Source organism: Heterodontus francisci, chromosome 29 (genome assembly GCF_036365525.1).
Source record: "Heterodontus francisci isolate sHetFra1 chromosome 29, sHetFra1.hap1, whole genome shotgun sequence".
NCBI lineage: Eukaryota > Metazoa > Chordata > Chondrichthyes > Heterodontiformes > Heterodontidae > Heterodontus > Heterodontus francisci.
Window position 1 is genome coordinate 2782441 of NC_090399.1, and position 16177 is coordinate 2798617.

General features: G+C 45.8%; 1 protein-coding gene across 1 annotated transcript in view; it reads left to right on the forward strand.

Moving 5' to 3' along the window:
* The window catches only part of vps52 (VPS52 subunit of GARP complex), a 108176-nt gene that overhangs the window by 727 nt on the left and 91272 nt on the right, over positions 1 to 16177 (forward strand). The window lies entirely within an intron of this gene.

Below are 16177 nucleotides of genomic sequence, written 5' to 3' on the forward strand. Positions count from 1 at the left end.
CTCCGGCAGCGCGGCGCTCCCTCAGTGCGGACCCTCCGGCAGCGCGGCGCTGCCTCAGTGCGGACCCTCCGGCAGCGCGGCGCTGCCTCAGTGCGGACCCTCCGGCAGCGCGGCGCTGCCTCAGTGCGGACCCTCCGGCAGCGCGGCGCTGCCTCAGTGCGGACCCTCCGGCAGCGCGGCGCTGCCTCAGTGCGGACCCTCCGGCAGCGCGGCGCTGCCTCAGTCCGGACCCTCCGGCAGCGCGGCGCTGCCTCAGTCCGGACCCTCCGGCAGCGCGGCGCTGCCTCAGTCCGGACCCTCCGGCAGCGCAGCGCTGCCTCAGTCCGGACCCTCCGGCAGCGCGGCGCTGCCTCAGTCCGGACCCTCCGGCAGCGCGGCGCTGCCTCAGTCCGGACCCTCCGGCAGCGCGGCGCTGCCTCAGTCCGGACCCTCCGGCAGCGCGGCGCTGCCTCAGTCCGGACCCTCCGGCAGCGCGGCGCTCCCTCAGTACGGACCCTCCGGCAGCGTGGCACACTCTCTGTACTGCCGTCGGGTATCAGCCTTGCTTCACTGCTAGCTTGAATGGTGACTCGGGGGTGAGAATGCTGCCAGCACCTGGTGAAACGGTAATGGGAAAAGGAAAGAAACTAAAGATGGATGTAGAGGAGGAGAAAGTTAGAAATGTGATAGGCTTTGAACAAAGTCAAAGGGGAAGGGGGAGGGAAGGTCTGTGACTGGGTGGAGGGCAGGATAGATTAAATGATGAGGTCTTACCACAGTTACTCCACTGGCACCAGCGAGACCTCATCGTCACCAGACGTACCACCCTCGGCAGTGCCCTCATCCCTCGCAGCTATCACAGTGCCGACGATGACACTGGCCAGTCCCTGGTGTGTGGCAAGGTCAGGCTTCAGCCAAGGAAGCTTCACCACACCAAGAAGAAAGGCCGTCCTGTGATCAGCACCCACCATAGCGGTGATGCAGAAAGGGCCCAGGAGTTCCTCAACATTCTCCATCAGGCTTCTTCAGGCAGCAATGCCAACGCCCGAGTATGGTGTCGAAATAGGATCCTCTGCAGTTCCAGGAGAAGTGCTGCGAACAGGGCATTGCCTTTATTGACCTCACAATGGCTTTTGATCTCAGCAGAGACGGACTCTTTAAGCTGCTGCTGAAAATACGTGACCCTCCAGGACTCCTGGGCATTGTTTCTTAAGAACAAGAACATGCACAGTTCAGTCAGTTCCAATGGAGCAATCTCAGACACATTCAGGATCAGCAGTGGGGTAAAGCAGGGCTGCATCCTGGCACCATCTCTCTTCAGCATATTCTTCTCCATGCCGCCTTTGTACACTTCCGGTGACTCAAATGAGCAGAGCTGATAGCAAGCTGATCAACTTGGAAAGACAGCGCACCAAGACCAAAGTGTGTAAATCAGCTGTTTGCTGATGACCCCGTGCTGTCATCCTATACTGAAGTTCACATGTAGCAGCTTGGAAATCACTTCTCCTGGGCCTGCAAGGAGTCTGCACTGACCATCAGCATCAGGAAGACCAAAGTTATGGGTCAGGGTGTAGAGACTCCACCTTCCATCAACATCGACAACCTCACTTTTGAGGTCGCTGACACCTTCACATACCTAGTGGTTAGCACCGCAGCCTCCTGGCTCCAGCGACCTGGGTTCAGTTCTGGGTACTGCCTGTGCGGAGTTTGCAAGTTCTCCCTGTGACTGCGTGGGTTTCCTCCGGGTCCTCCAGTTTCCTCCCACATTCCAAAGACTTGCGGGTTGATAGGTAAATTGCATTGTAAAAATTGCCCCTAGTGTTGGTAGGTGGTAAGAGAATTGAGGAAAGGTGGAGCTGTGAGAGGGAAAATGGGATTAATATAGGTTTAGTATAAATGGGTGGTTGATGGTCAGCACAGACTCTATGGGCTGAAGGGCCTGTTTCAGTGCTGTATCTCTCTATGACTCTATGACCTTGGATCAACAATCACCAGCAATCTATCCCTTGATGCCAAAATCAGCACCAGGATTGCCAAGGTCACAGCTGTCATGTCAAAGTTGAGAAGGTGAATGTGGACCAACAGCAAACTAACCGAAATCCGAAGCTCCCCATGTACCAGGCTTGTGTTCTCAGCACCCTCCTTTTAGAGTAGTGAAGCGTGATCAACGTATTCAAGCCAAGAAAAGCGGCAGTACAGCTTCCACCACCGCTGCCTCAGACGGATATTGGGCATCTCCAGGCAGGACAGAGTGCCAAATATGGAAATATACCAGCCTGCAGGGATCCTCAGTATGTTTGGCCTCTTGAGTCAGTGGTGACTGTGCTGGCTGGGTCATGTGAGTCGAATGCAATCCACGGTGACATCTGCAGTAAGTGTTGGCTGCTCGAGGACCTTCGGCTCAGAGTTGATGAGCTAGAGTCCGAGCTGTGGACACTGCGACACATCAGGGAGGGGGAGAGTTACCTGGACACTGTGTTTCAGGAGACAATCACACCTCTTAGATTAATTACCTTAAATTCGGCCAGTGGTCACGGACAGGAGGGTGTGACTGCGAGTGAGGCAGATATGAGGTTCCAAAATTTAGCTTTGGAGGAGCCTCAGCCAGTGCCCTTATCCGATAGGTACGAGGTTCATGCTCCCAGTGTGGACGAGGGCACAGACTGCAGGGAGGATGAGTGAACTGACCACAGCACCGTGGTTCAGAACACCGTTCAAGTGGGGGGAGAAAAGAGAAATGTAGTTGTAATAGGGGATAGCATAGTTAGGGGAATAGATACTGTTCTCTGCAGCAATGATAGAGAGTCCCGAAGGCTGTGTTGCCTATCTGGTGCCAAGGTTAAGGACATCTCTTCTGGGCTGGAGAGGAACTTAGAGTGGGAGGGAAAAGATCCAGTTGTCGTGGGCCACGTAGGTACCAACGACATCGGTAGGACTAGGAAAGAGGTTCTGCTGAGGGACTATGAGCAGCTCGGGGCCAAATTAAAAAGCAGAACCACAAAGGTAATAATTTACGGATTGCTACCTGAGCCACGTGCAAATTGGCATAGGGTGAATAAGATTAGAGAGGTAAATGTGTGGCTCAAAGATTGGTGTGGGAAAAATGGGTTCCGATTCATGGGACACTGGCACCAGTACTGGGGAAAGAGAGAGCTGTTCCGTTGGGATGGACTTCACTTCAACCTTGCTGGGACCAGTGTCCTGGCGAATCGTATAACTAGGGTTGTGGATAAGGCTTTAAACTAAATAGTGGGTAGGAGGGTTCATTTGAAGGGAAGTTTTAAAAAGTCAAATAGTAACGAGAGAGCAGAGGTACAGGATAGTGAAGGAGCATACATTAATCAGAGAGTGACAGGAAGGGACAGAGAATACAAGCATTAGAGTACAGCAGAAATGAGAACCAGAGGAGGTAAAAATGGTAAAAAGTCAAAGCTTAAGGCTCTTTATCTGAATGTACGTAGCATTTGTAACAAGATAGATGAGCTGATGGCACAGATAGAAATAAATGAATATGATTTGATAGCTATCACAGAGACATGGTTGCAGGATGACCAGGACTGAAAACTCAGTGTTCGAGGATATACGACATTCTGGAAGAATAGGCAGAAAGGAAAAGGAGGTGGGGTAGCTTTGTTATTAAAGGAAGGTATCAGTGCAGTTGTGAGTAATAATATGTGTGTAATAGATCGTGATGTAGAATCAGTTTTTGTGGAAATAAGGAATAGCAAGGAAAAGAAGTCATGGGTGGAAGTGGTCTATAGGCCCCCAAGGAGTTGCTTCTCTGTAGGACAAGATATTAATTAGGAAATAATGGAGGCATGTCAGAAGGGCACTACAATTATCATGTGTGATTTTAATCTGCATATAGACTGGACAAATCAAATTGGCGAGGGTAACATGGAAGACAAATTGGTAGAGTGCTTTAGGGATTGTTTCTTAGAACAATACGTTGCAGAACCTACTCGGGAACAGGCTACTTTAGATTTGGTAATGTGGAATAAGATAGGATTAATAAGAAATCTCGTAGTTAAGGATCCTCTAAGGGGAAGCAATCATAACATGGTAGTATTTCAAATTCAGTTTGAGGGTGACCAACTCGGGTCTCAAACCAGTGTCTTCGACTTAAACAAGGGCAATTACAGAGGTATGAAGAAAGAGTTGTCTAAAGCGGGCTGGGAAAATAGACTAAAGGGAAAGTCAGTAGATGAGCAGTCGCAGACTCTAAAGCAGATATTTCATAACACTCAGCAAAACTTTATTCCAGTCAGAAGGAATGATTCGATGAGAACGATGAACCACACGTGCATAACAAAGGAAGTTAAGGAGAGTATCAAGTCAAACGCGAAGGCGTACAAAGTGGCGAAAGTTAGTGGTAGGCCAGAGGATTGGGACTTGTTTTAGAAACCAGCAATGGATGACGAAAAAACGAATAAAGAGGGAGAAAATTGATTGAGAGTAAATTGGCAAGAAATACAAAAACAAACTAAGAGCTTCTATGGGTATATAAAAAGGAAAACAGTAGCTAAAGTAAGTGTGGGGTCCTTAGAGGATGAGACTGGGGAATTAATAACAGGGAACAGGGAAATGGCAGAGAATTTAAACCAATATTTTGCATCAGTCTTCACGGTGGAGAACACTATAATCATCTTGACAATAATAGATGAGCAAGGTGTAAATGGGAGGGAGGAACTGGTAACAATCTCTATCATGAGGGAAAAGGTGTTTGACAAACTGATAGGACTAAAGGCAGACAAGTCGCCAGGACCTGATGGCCTGCATCCAAGGGTTTTAAAGGATGGGGCTGCAGAGATAGTGGAGGCATTGGTCGTAATATACCAAAACTCACTGGATTCCGGTCGGGTACCAGCGGATTGGAAAAGAGCTAATGTGACGCTCCTATTCAAGAAAGGAGGGAGATGGAAAGCAGGAAACTATAAACCAGTTAGCTTAACATCTATCATTGGGAAAATGCTAGAGTCCATTATTAAGGAAGAAATAGCAGGACATTTAGAAAAACATAATGCAATCAAACAGAGTCAACATGGTTTTATGAAAGGGAAATCACGTTTGACAAATTTGTTTTAGAGTTCTTTGAGGATATAACAAGCAGAGTGGATAAAGAGGAACCAGTAGATGTATTTGGATTTTCAGAAGGCTTTCGATAAAGTGCCACATAAAAAGTTATTGCATAAAATAAGAGCTCAGGGTATTGGGGGTAATGTGTTGGCATGGATTGAGGATTGACTAACGCACAGAAGGCAGAGAGTCGGGATCAATGGGTCTTTTTCAGGTTGGAAAGCTGTAACCAATGGGATGCCACAAGGATCGGTCCTTGGGCTTCAGCTATTTACTATCTATATTCATGACTTGGAGAAAGGGACAGAGTGTAGTGTATCCAAATTTGCTGACGATACAAAAATAGGTGGGAAGGCATGTTGTGATGAACACACAAAGAATCTGCAAAGGGATATATATAGGTTAAGTGAGTGGGCAAAAACTTGGTAGATGGCGTTCAATGTGGAAAAGTGTGAGGTTATCCACTTTGGTAGGAAGAATAAAAAGGCAGATTATTATTTAAATGGAGAAAGACTACAAAATACTGCAGTACAGAGGGATCTGGGTGTTCTTGTACATGAAACACAAAAGGTTAGCATGCAGGTGCAGCAAGTAATTAGGAAGGTGAATGGAATTTTGGCCTTTATTGATAGGGGGTTAGAGTTTAAAAATAGGGAAGTCTTGTTACAACTGTTGGTGAGGCTACATCTGGAGTACTGCGTACAGTTTTGGTCCCCATATTTAAGAAAAGATATACTAGCATTGGAGGCAGTTCAGAAAAGGTTCACTCGGCTGTTTCCTGGGATGAAGGGGTTGACTTATCAAAAATGACTAAAGGTTAGGCCTTTACTCATTAGAGTTTAGAAGAATGAGAGGTGATCTTATAGAAACGTACAAGATTTTAAGGAGGCTTGACAGGGTGGATGTTGAGAAGATGTTTCCACTAGTGGGGGAATCTCGAACTTGGGGACATCATTACAGAATAAGGGGGCACACATTTAAAACTGAGATGTGAAGGAATTTCTTCTCTCTGAGGGTGGTGTATCTTTGGAATTCTCTGCCTCAGAGAGTTGTGGAGGCTAGATCACTAAATGTAGTTAAGGAGGAGGTAGATAGATTTTTTAAATCTTGGGGAGTCGAGGGTTAGGTAGAGCCCGAAAGAGAAGTTGAAGACTGGGGCAGATCAGCTATGATCTTATGAATGATGGGGCAGGCTTGAGGGGATGAATGGCCTACTGCTGCTCCTATTTCTTAGTTTATCCTGTCTCATAACAGAAGAACATGTCACTTGAAAGGCACAGGTTAAACAAGGATAGTCAGCATGGATTTGTTAAGGCAAGATCTTGTTTGACCCACTTGATTCAATTTTTTGAAGAAGTAACAAGGAAGGTAGATGTGCAGTTGATGTGGTCTACTTGGATTCTAGCAAGGCTATTGACAAGATCCCACATGGCAGACTGGTTTAAAAAAAAATCCCATGGGATCCAGGGAGATGCAGCAAGATGGATACAAAATTGGCTCAGTGGCAGGAAACAAAGGGTAATTGTTGACGGCTGTTTTAGCGACTGGAGGTTTGTTTCTGGTGGCGTTCTGCAGGCCTCAGTACTGGGTCCCCTGCATTTTGTGTATATTAACGATTTGGACATAAATGTAGGGGGCATGATCTCGAAGTTTGCGGACGACACAAACATTGGCCGTGTGGTGATAGCGAGGAGGATAACTGGAGGCTGCAGGAAGATATTGATGGGCAGAAAAGTGGTAAATGGAATTCAACTTGGAGAAGTGTGAGGTGATTCATTTGGGGAGGTCAAACAAGGCAAAGGAATACACGATTAATGGGAAAATATTGAGAAGTGTAGAGGAAGTGAGAGACCTTGGAGTGAATGTCCACAGATCCCTGAAGGTAGCAGGACAGGCCAATAAGGTGATTAAGAAGGCATATTGAATCCTTTCCTTTATTAGTCGAGGTATAGAATATAAGAGCAGGGAGGTTATGCTGGAACTGTATAACTCATTGGTTAGGTCACAACTTGAGTACTGTTGTGCAGTTCTGGTCACCTCATTACAGAAAGGATGTAATTGCACTAGAGAGGGTACAGAGGAGATTTATGAAGATGTTGCCAGGATTGGAAAAATGCAGCTATGAGGAAAGATTGGATAGGCTGGGGTTGTTCTCCTTGGAACAGAGAAGGCTGAGGGGAGATCTGATTGAAATGTACAAAATTTTGAGGGGTCTGGATAGAGTGGAGGTGAAGGGTCTTAGCAGAGAGGTCAGTGACTAGGAGGCATAGATTTAAAGTGATTGGTAGAAAAATGAGAGGGGAGATGACGAAAAGCATTTTTACCCAGAGGGTGGTGATGGTCTGGAACTCACTGCCTAAAACGGTAGTTGAGGCAGAAACCCTCAACTCATTCAAAAGGAGTCTGGATATGCACCCCAATGCCGTAATCTGCAGGGCTATGGACCAAATGCTGGAAGGTGGGATTCGAATGGGTGGATCGTTTTTCAGGCGGCACAGACACAATGGGCCAAGTGGTCTCTTTCTGTGCCTTCAATTTTTTGTGATTCTATGATTCAATCCAGAAGTGATATACACCCTGGGCGCAGTCCATTGTCTCCCAAGACAGACAAGTGGCATTGTGATAGGGTGGAAGACAGAACAGATTAAATGACAAAAGGTTTCATGTTGCAAGGCCAAAGGGAGTGGTAATGGGGCAATTAAAGAAACAAATTAAGTATAGATGAGTTGTGAATGACCAGAGAGCAGCTGCCCAACTGCAAGTGAGGGAAATAAGAGAGAAAGAAACACAGAACAAAGTGGGGGCAGAGATTCTGATCTAAAATTGTTCAACTCAATGTTGAGTCCAGAAGGCTGTAAAAGTGCCCATTCGAAAGATGCGGTGCTGTTCCTTGAACTTCTGTTGAGCTTCATTGGAACGCTGTAGTCAACCTAGGACAGAACGGTCAGAGTGAGAGCAAGATGGCGAATTAAAATGACAGGCGACTGGAAGTTCAGGTTCATGCCTTGTGGACTGAGTGGAGGGGTTCTGCAAAGTGGTCATCCAGTCTTCATTTGGTCTTCCCAATGTAGAGGAGACCACATTGTGAGCAGTGAATGCAGTATACAGTGACTATGTTGGTGCCATTTCCTGCTCTTGCCCTGAACTGGAAATGTTATCAACTTTGCTTCCAATTTCCACCCTTCTCTCACCTTCACATGGTCCAGCCAACACTCTTCCCTTCTCTTCCTTGACTTCTCAGCCTACCCCCTGAATTGAAGACAATCAACCAATATTCACTATAAGCCCACGGACTCCCACAGCTATTGTGGAACTTCCTCACGCCCGCTTCCTGGAGGGACTTTATTCCATTCTCCTGGTTTCTCTGTCTCCTTTGCATCTGTCGGATAATGCAACCTTCCATACTAGCACCTCCAAAAAGTCTTTCTTTTTCCTCATTCGAGGATTCCCCCCACCATGATTGTCAAGCCCTCGACTGTATGTGCACATATTTGTGCTCTTACCCCTTCCCCTCTCTCCTAGAATCACGATCGGGTTCCCCTTGTCCTCACCTTCCACCCCACCAGCCTCTGTATTCAACAGATCATCCTCCACTATTTCCGCCACCTCTGGCATGATGCTGCTACCAAAAGCATCTTCCCCTCCTCTCCCTTTCCAGCATTTCAAAGGAACTGTGCCCTGTACAACACTCTGGTCCACTCCTCAGTCACCCCTGACACCCCTCCCTTTCCTCCAACACTTTCAATGCAAGCACAGCAGATGCAACACCTGCCTTTTTACATCCTCCGTTCTCGCTGCCCAAGGCCCCTAACCACTTTTTCCAAGTGAAACAGTGGTTTACTTGTACTGCTTTCAATTTCGTATACTGTATTCACTGCTTGTAAGAAAGCTACTGCAATAATCATGGGTGATTTTAATCTTCATATAGATTGGATGAATAAGAATGGCAAAGGTAGCCTGGAAGATGAGTTCATCGTGTGTGTTTGGGATAATTTCTTAACAGCAGTACGTTCTAGTAGCAACTAGGGAGCAGGCTATTCTAGACCTGGTAAGGTGCAATTAATGAATGACCTCATAGTAAAGGATCCTCCAGGGCAACAGTGATCATAACATGATAGAATTTCACTTTCAGTTTGAGGGTGAGAAGTGTGGGCCTAAGACATATAAGGGTATGAGGACAGAGTTGGCTGAAGTGAACTGGGAAACAGAGAAATTATAGTGAGAAATATAAAATTATAGCTAGAAATATAAAAATAGATAGTAAGAGTTAGTCCCTTAGAGAGTGAAACTGGGGAATTAATAATGGGAAACAAGGAAATGGCAGAAGCATTGAACAGGTATTTCGTGTCTGTCTTCACTGTAGAAAACACAAAAAAACTCAAGATACTTGAAAATAAAGAGGTAAAAAGGAGGCAAGAATTTAAAACAATCACAATCACTAGGGAAAAGGTAATGGGAAAACTGTTTATTAGGACTAAAGGTTGACAAGTCCCCTGGACCTGATGGCTTGCATCCTAGGGTCTTAAAAGAAGTGGCTGCTGCAGAGATAGTGGATGTAATTGATTGTAATCTTCCAAAATTCCCCAGATTGTGGAAAGGTCCCAGTGGATTGGAAAATCACAAATGTAACACCTCTATTCAAGAAAGGAAGGAGGCAGAAAGCAGGAAACTATAGGCCAGTTAGCCAATCTCTGTGATTGGGAAAATGCTAGAATCCGTTATTAGGAGGCAATAGCAGGACATTTATAATACAATCAGACAAGCGATATCGTTTTGTTAAAGGGAAGTCGTGTTTGACTGATTTATTAGAGTTCTTTGAGGAAGTAATGAATAAGGTGGATAAAGGGGAACCTGTAGATGTGTATTTGGATTTCCAAAAGACATTTGATAAGGTGCCACATTAAAGGTTTCAACACAAAATAAGAGCTCATGCTGTAGGAGTAATACATTAGCATGGATAGAGGATTGGTTAGCTAACAGGAAGCAGAGAGTAGGGATAAATGTGTCATTTTTGGGTTGGCAAACTGTAACTGGTGGAGTGCCACAGGGATCAGTGCTGGGGTCTCAACCATTTACAATTTAAATCAATGACTTGGATGAAGGGACCAAACGTATGGTGGCTAAATTTGCTGATGGCACAAAGATAGGTAGGAAAGTGAGCTGTTAAGAGGGCATGAAGAGTCTACAAATGGATTTAGATAGGTTGAGTGAGTGGGCAAAAAATTTGGCAGATGAAGTATAATGTGGGAAAATGTGAACTGGTCCACTTTGGCAGGAAGAATAGAAAAGAACAGCAGTATATTGAATAGAGAGTCTGCAGAACTCTAGAGTACAGAGGGATCTGGGTGTCCTGGTACATCAATCACAAAAGGTTAATATGCAAGTACAGCAAGTGATCAGGAAGGCAAGTGGAATGTTAGTGTGCTTATTGCAAGAGGAATCGAGTGTAAAAGTAGGGAAGTGCTACTACAACTGTACAGGGCCTTAGTCAGATGGAGATGAGGAGAATTCTGTTCCCCAGAGAGCAGTGGAGGCTGGGTCATTGCCTTTATTCGAGGTTGAGGTCGATTTATGATTGACAACGGAGTCAAAGGCTATGGGGGCGGGCAGGAAAGTGGAGTTAAGGCCACAATCAGATCAGCCATGAGCTTATTGAATGGCGGAACAGGCTCGAGGGGCTGAATGGCCTACTGTTGCTCCTGATTCTTACTCTCAATGTGGTCTCCTCTACATTGGGAGACCAAATGCAGACTGGATGATCACTTATTGGAACACCTCCGTTCAGTCCGCAAACGCGACTCTGAGCTTCCAGTTGCCTGTCATTTTAATTCTCTACCTTGCTTCCATTGTGACCTCTCTGGCCTTGACCTGCTGCAGTCATCAGATGAAGCTCAACACAAGCTCGAGAAACAGCACATCATCTTTCGCCCAGGCGTTTTACATCCTACTGGATTCCACATTAAGTTCAACAATGTTAGATCTCCTCTGCCCCCATTTCATTTCATGTTGTTTTGCTGCTTTGGTTTTTTACTCGTTTTTCTCTTACTTCCTTTACTTTACGTTCAGATTGCAGCTATCCTGCCATTCATACCTCCTCTTTTCTTTCTTTACTTGTTTTACCATTCTTTCTTTACCATTAACAGTCCCTTTGGCCTTGTATCATGAAATCTTTTGTCATTTAATCTCTCCTGCCCTCCGCCCTATCACAGACTTTCCCTTTTGTTCTTCTTGGCATCCTCCCCCATTTCACTGGCCTAAAAATTGTTACATTTCCCAGTTCTGACGAAGGGTCACACAGATCTGAAATTTCAACACTGTTTATCTCTCTCCACAAGTGCTGCCAGATTTTCTGAGTGTTTCCTGCACCTTCAGACTTCCAGCATCTGCAGGATTTTGCTTTTGTATGGGCCTAGAGGTGATGTTAATGGGAAAATGCAGTATCATTAACATGGAAACATAGAAAATAGGGGCAGGAGTAGGCCATTCGGCCCTTCAAGCCTGCTCCGCCATTCATTATGATCATGGCTGATCATCCAACTCAGTAACCTGTTCCCGCTTTCTCCCCATACCCTTTGATCCCTTTCGCCCCAAGAGCTATATCTAACTCCTTGCAAACATACAATGTTTTGGCCTCAACCTCTTTCTGTGGCAGTGAATTCCACAGGTTCACCACTCTCTGGGTGAAGTAAATTCTCCTCATCTCAGTCCTGATAGGTTTACCCTGTATCCTGGGATTATGACTCCTGGTTCTGGACTCCCCCACCATCGGGAACATCCTTCCTGCATCTACCCTGTCAAGTCCTGTTAGAATTTTATAGGTTTCTATGAGATCCCCCCCTCACTCTTCTGAACTCCAGTGAATATAATCCTAACCGATTCAATCTCTCCTCATACGTCAGTCCTGCCATCCCAGGAATCAGTCTGGTAAACCTTCCCTGCACTCCCTCTATAGCAAGAACATCCTTCCTCAGATAAGGAGACCAAAACTGCACACAATATTCCAGGTGTGGCCTCACCAAGGCCCTGTATAATTGCAGCAAGGCATCCCTGCTCCTGTACTCGAATCCCCTCACTATGAAGGCCAACATACCATTTGCCTTTTTTACCGCATGTTGCACCTGCATGCTTACCTTCAGCGACTGGTGTCCAAGAACACCCAGGTCTCGCTGCATATTTTTTTTTCCAAAATATACTTTATTCATAAAAATCTGTAAAAATTACATTGCCAAACAGTTTCCAAACAGCACCAAAAAATACAAACATTGCAAGGGAGATCAGTTTCCTTCAATACTGTCATGAGTTTCTTCCCAACCCTTCTGTTTCACAATTGTCATGTCAATTACAGTTTTACATTTACAGCAATTGAGAATATTAACGATACAGTTCGAGGGGTTTCCCATTGATCCAGCCCCTCAGTCCAGCTTGGTGGGGGAACCTTACACTGTGGTCTTTCCCCATTGAGCCTTTGCTGCGGCTGCCCCAAGTTTTAGTGCGTCCCTCAGCACGTAGTCCTGGACCTTGGAATGTGCCAGTCTGCAACATTCGGTGGTGGACAACTCTTTGCGCTGGAAGACCAGCAAGTTTCGGGCAGACCAAAGGGCGTCTTTCATCGAATTGATAGTCCTCCAGCAGCAGTTGATGTTTGTCTCGGTGTGCGTCCCTGGGAACAGCCCGTAGAGCACAGACTCCTGTGTTACAGAGCTGCTTGGGATGAACCTCGACAAAAACCACTGCGTCTCTTTCCACACCTGCTTTGCAAAGGCACATTCCAGGAGGAGGTGGGCGACCGTCTCTTCCCCACCACAGCCAACGCGGGGGCACTGTGCGGAGGGGGCGAGACTTCGGGTGTGCATGAAGGATCTGACGGGGAGTGCCCTTCTCACCACCAGCCAAGCTACGTCTTGGTGCTTGTTTGAAAGTTCTGGTGATGAGGCATTCCGCCAAATGACTTTGACGGTCTGCTCGGGGAACCATCCGACAGGATCCACCGTTTCCTTTTCCCGTAGGGCCTTGAGGAAATTCCGTGCAGACCACTGCCTGATGGACTGGTGGTCAAAGGTGTTTTCCCGCAGAAACTGCTCCACGAAGGATAGGTGGTACGGCACCGCCCAACTGCACGGAGTGTTCCGCGGCAATGTGACCAGGCCCATCCTTCGCAACACCGGGGACAGATAGAACCTCAGCACGTAGTGACACTTGGAGTTTGCGTACTGGGGATCTACACACAGATGGATGCAGCCGCACACGAAGGTGGTCATCAGGATGAGGGCCACGTTGGGTACATTTTTCCCGCCCTTGTCCAGAGATTTGAACATTGTGTCCTTCCGGACCCGGTCCATTTTAGATCCCCAGACGAAGCGGAAAATGGCTCGGGTGACTGCCACGGCGCAGGAGTGGGGTATGGACCAGACCTGCGCCAGGTCTCGCTGCATATTCCCCTCTCTCAGTTTATAGCCATTCAGATAATCTGCTTTCCTGTTTTTGCTACCAAAGTGGATAACCTCACATTTATCCACACTATATTGCATCTGCCCATTCACTCAACTTGTCCAAATCACCCTGAAGCCTCTCTGTATCCTCCTCACAACTCACCCTCCCACCCAGTTTTGTGTCAACTGCAAATTTGGAGATATTACATTTAGTTCCCTCATCTAAATCATTAATATATTTTGTGAATAGCTGGGGCAGCACCGATCCCTGCCGTACGCCACTAGTCACTGCCTGCCATTTGGAAAAAGACCCATTTATCCCTACTCTTTGTTTCCTGTCTGCCAACCAATTTTCTATCCATTGCAATACACTACCCCCAATCCCACGTACTTTAATTTTACACGCTAATCTCTTATATGAGACTTTGTTGAAAGCCTTCTGAAAGTCCAAATAAACCACATCCACTGGCTCCCCCCTCATCAACACTACTATTTACATCCTTGAAGAATTCGAGTAGATTTGTCAAGCATGATTTCCCTTTTGTAAATCCATGCTGACTCTGTCCGATTCTATCACTGTTCTCCAAGTGCTCTGCTATAAAATCTTTGATAATGGACTCTAGAATTTTCTCCACTACCGACGTCAGGCTGACTGGTCTATAATTCCCTGCTTTCTCTCTACCTCCCTTTTTAAATAGTGGGGTTACATTAGCTACCCTCCAATCTGTAGGAACTGTTCCAGAGTCTATAGAATCTTGGAAGATGACCACCAATGCATCCACTATTTCTATGGCCACTTCCTTAAGTACTCTGGGATGCATACCATCAGGTCCTGGGGATTTATCGGCCTTCAATCCCATCAATTTCCCCAACACCATTTCTCTACTCATACTGATTTCCTTCAGTTCCTCCCTCTCACTAAACCCTGTGTTCCCCAACATTTCTGGGATGATATTTGTGTCCTCCTTTGTGAAGGCAGAACCAAAGTATGCATTTAGTTGGTCAGCCATTTCTTTATTCCCTGTAATAAATTCCCTTGTTTCTGACTGTAAGGGATCTGCATTTGGCTTCACCAATCTTTTTCTCTTCACATACCTATAGAAACTTTTACAGTCAGTTTTTATGTTCCCTGCAAGCTTACTCTTGTACTCTATTTTCCCCTTCTTAATCAATCCCTTGGTCCTCAACAGCTGCTGTTCAAAAACAAACAAACAAAATGGGAGCAGAGGTTATAATCTGAAATTGTTGAACTAACTAGTTATGGAAACGAAGACACTTTCATTGTCACATTCGGACCTGGTGCGTATTCCTGTTAACCTGCCCTTGCTGCAAATTGCACACATCACAGTCCTACAAACTGCGGTGAAACTATGACCAGTTATTCAGCTTTGGTGGTGTTTGCTGAGCGAGGGACGTTGGCCAGGGCTCTGAGACAACTCCTGCACGTCTTTTGAAAAAGTACCATGGGTTCTTTTCCCTTCACCTGGCCAAGAACCTAAGAAACTGGAGCACTAAGAGGCCATTTGGCCCTTCAGGACTGCTCTGCCATTCAACAAGATCATGGTGATCCTCAAACTCAACTCCACCATCCTACACTATCTCCATATCCCTTAATACCCAAAGATCTATCAACCTCAGTCTTGAATATACTCAACGACTGAGCTTCCACAGATCTCGGGTAGAGAATTCCATAGATTCACAACCCTTTCAGTGAAGAAAGTTCTCATCTTTGTCTTAAATAGCCGACTCTAGGTCTCTGGCTGCTTTATTTGTGTAAAGCCCACACCCATGTCTGTTTTGTGTGCAGGTGTTGACTAACCTGAGCATTTATTTATATTTTCTATTTCTAAGCATCAGCAGAACTTTCCTTCATATCTTTATTTACATTACTGAAAAATGGCAAATGGAGTATAATGTGGGAAAATGTGAAATTGTCCATTTTGGCAGGCAGAATGAAAAAGAACCATATTATCTAAATGGTGAGAGATTGCAAAGCTCAGATGCAGAGGGATCTGGGTGTCCTGGTGGCTGAATCACAAAAGGTTAGTACACAAGTTCAGCAAGTAATTCGGAAAGCTAATAGAATGTTATCATTTATCATGAGGAGAATTGAATACAAAAGTCGGTCGGTTATGCTTCAGCTATACAGGGCATTGGTGCAACCACATCTGGAGTACTGTATACAGTATTAGTCTCCATATTTAAGGAAGGATGTACATGTTTAAGCAGTTCAAAGAAGGTTTACTAGACTAAACCTGGAATGTGCGGGTTATCTGATGAGGGAAGATTGAACAGGCTAGGCTTGTATCTGCTGGAATTTAGAAGAGTAAGAGGTGACTTGATTGAAACATAAGATCCTGAGGAGTCTTGACAGGGTGGATGTGGAAAGGATGTTTCCCCTTTTGGGAGGATCTTGAACTAGGGGGTCACTGTTTAAAAATAAGGGGTCACCCATTTAAGACAGAGATGAGGAGAAATATTTTTTTCTCTGAGGGACCTGAGTCTTTGGAACTCTCTTCCTCAAAAGGCAGTGGAAGCAGAGTTTTTGAATTTTTTTAAGGCAGAGATAGATAGATTCTTGATAAGCAAGGGGGTGAAAGGTTATCAGGGGAGGGGGGAATGTGGCATTGAGGTTGCAATCAGATCATCCATAGAGTCTGAGTTATACAGCACAGAAACAGGCCCTTCGGCCC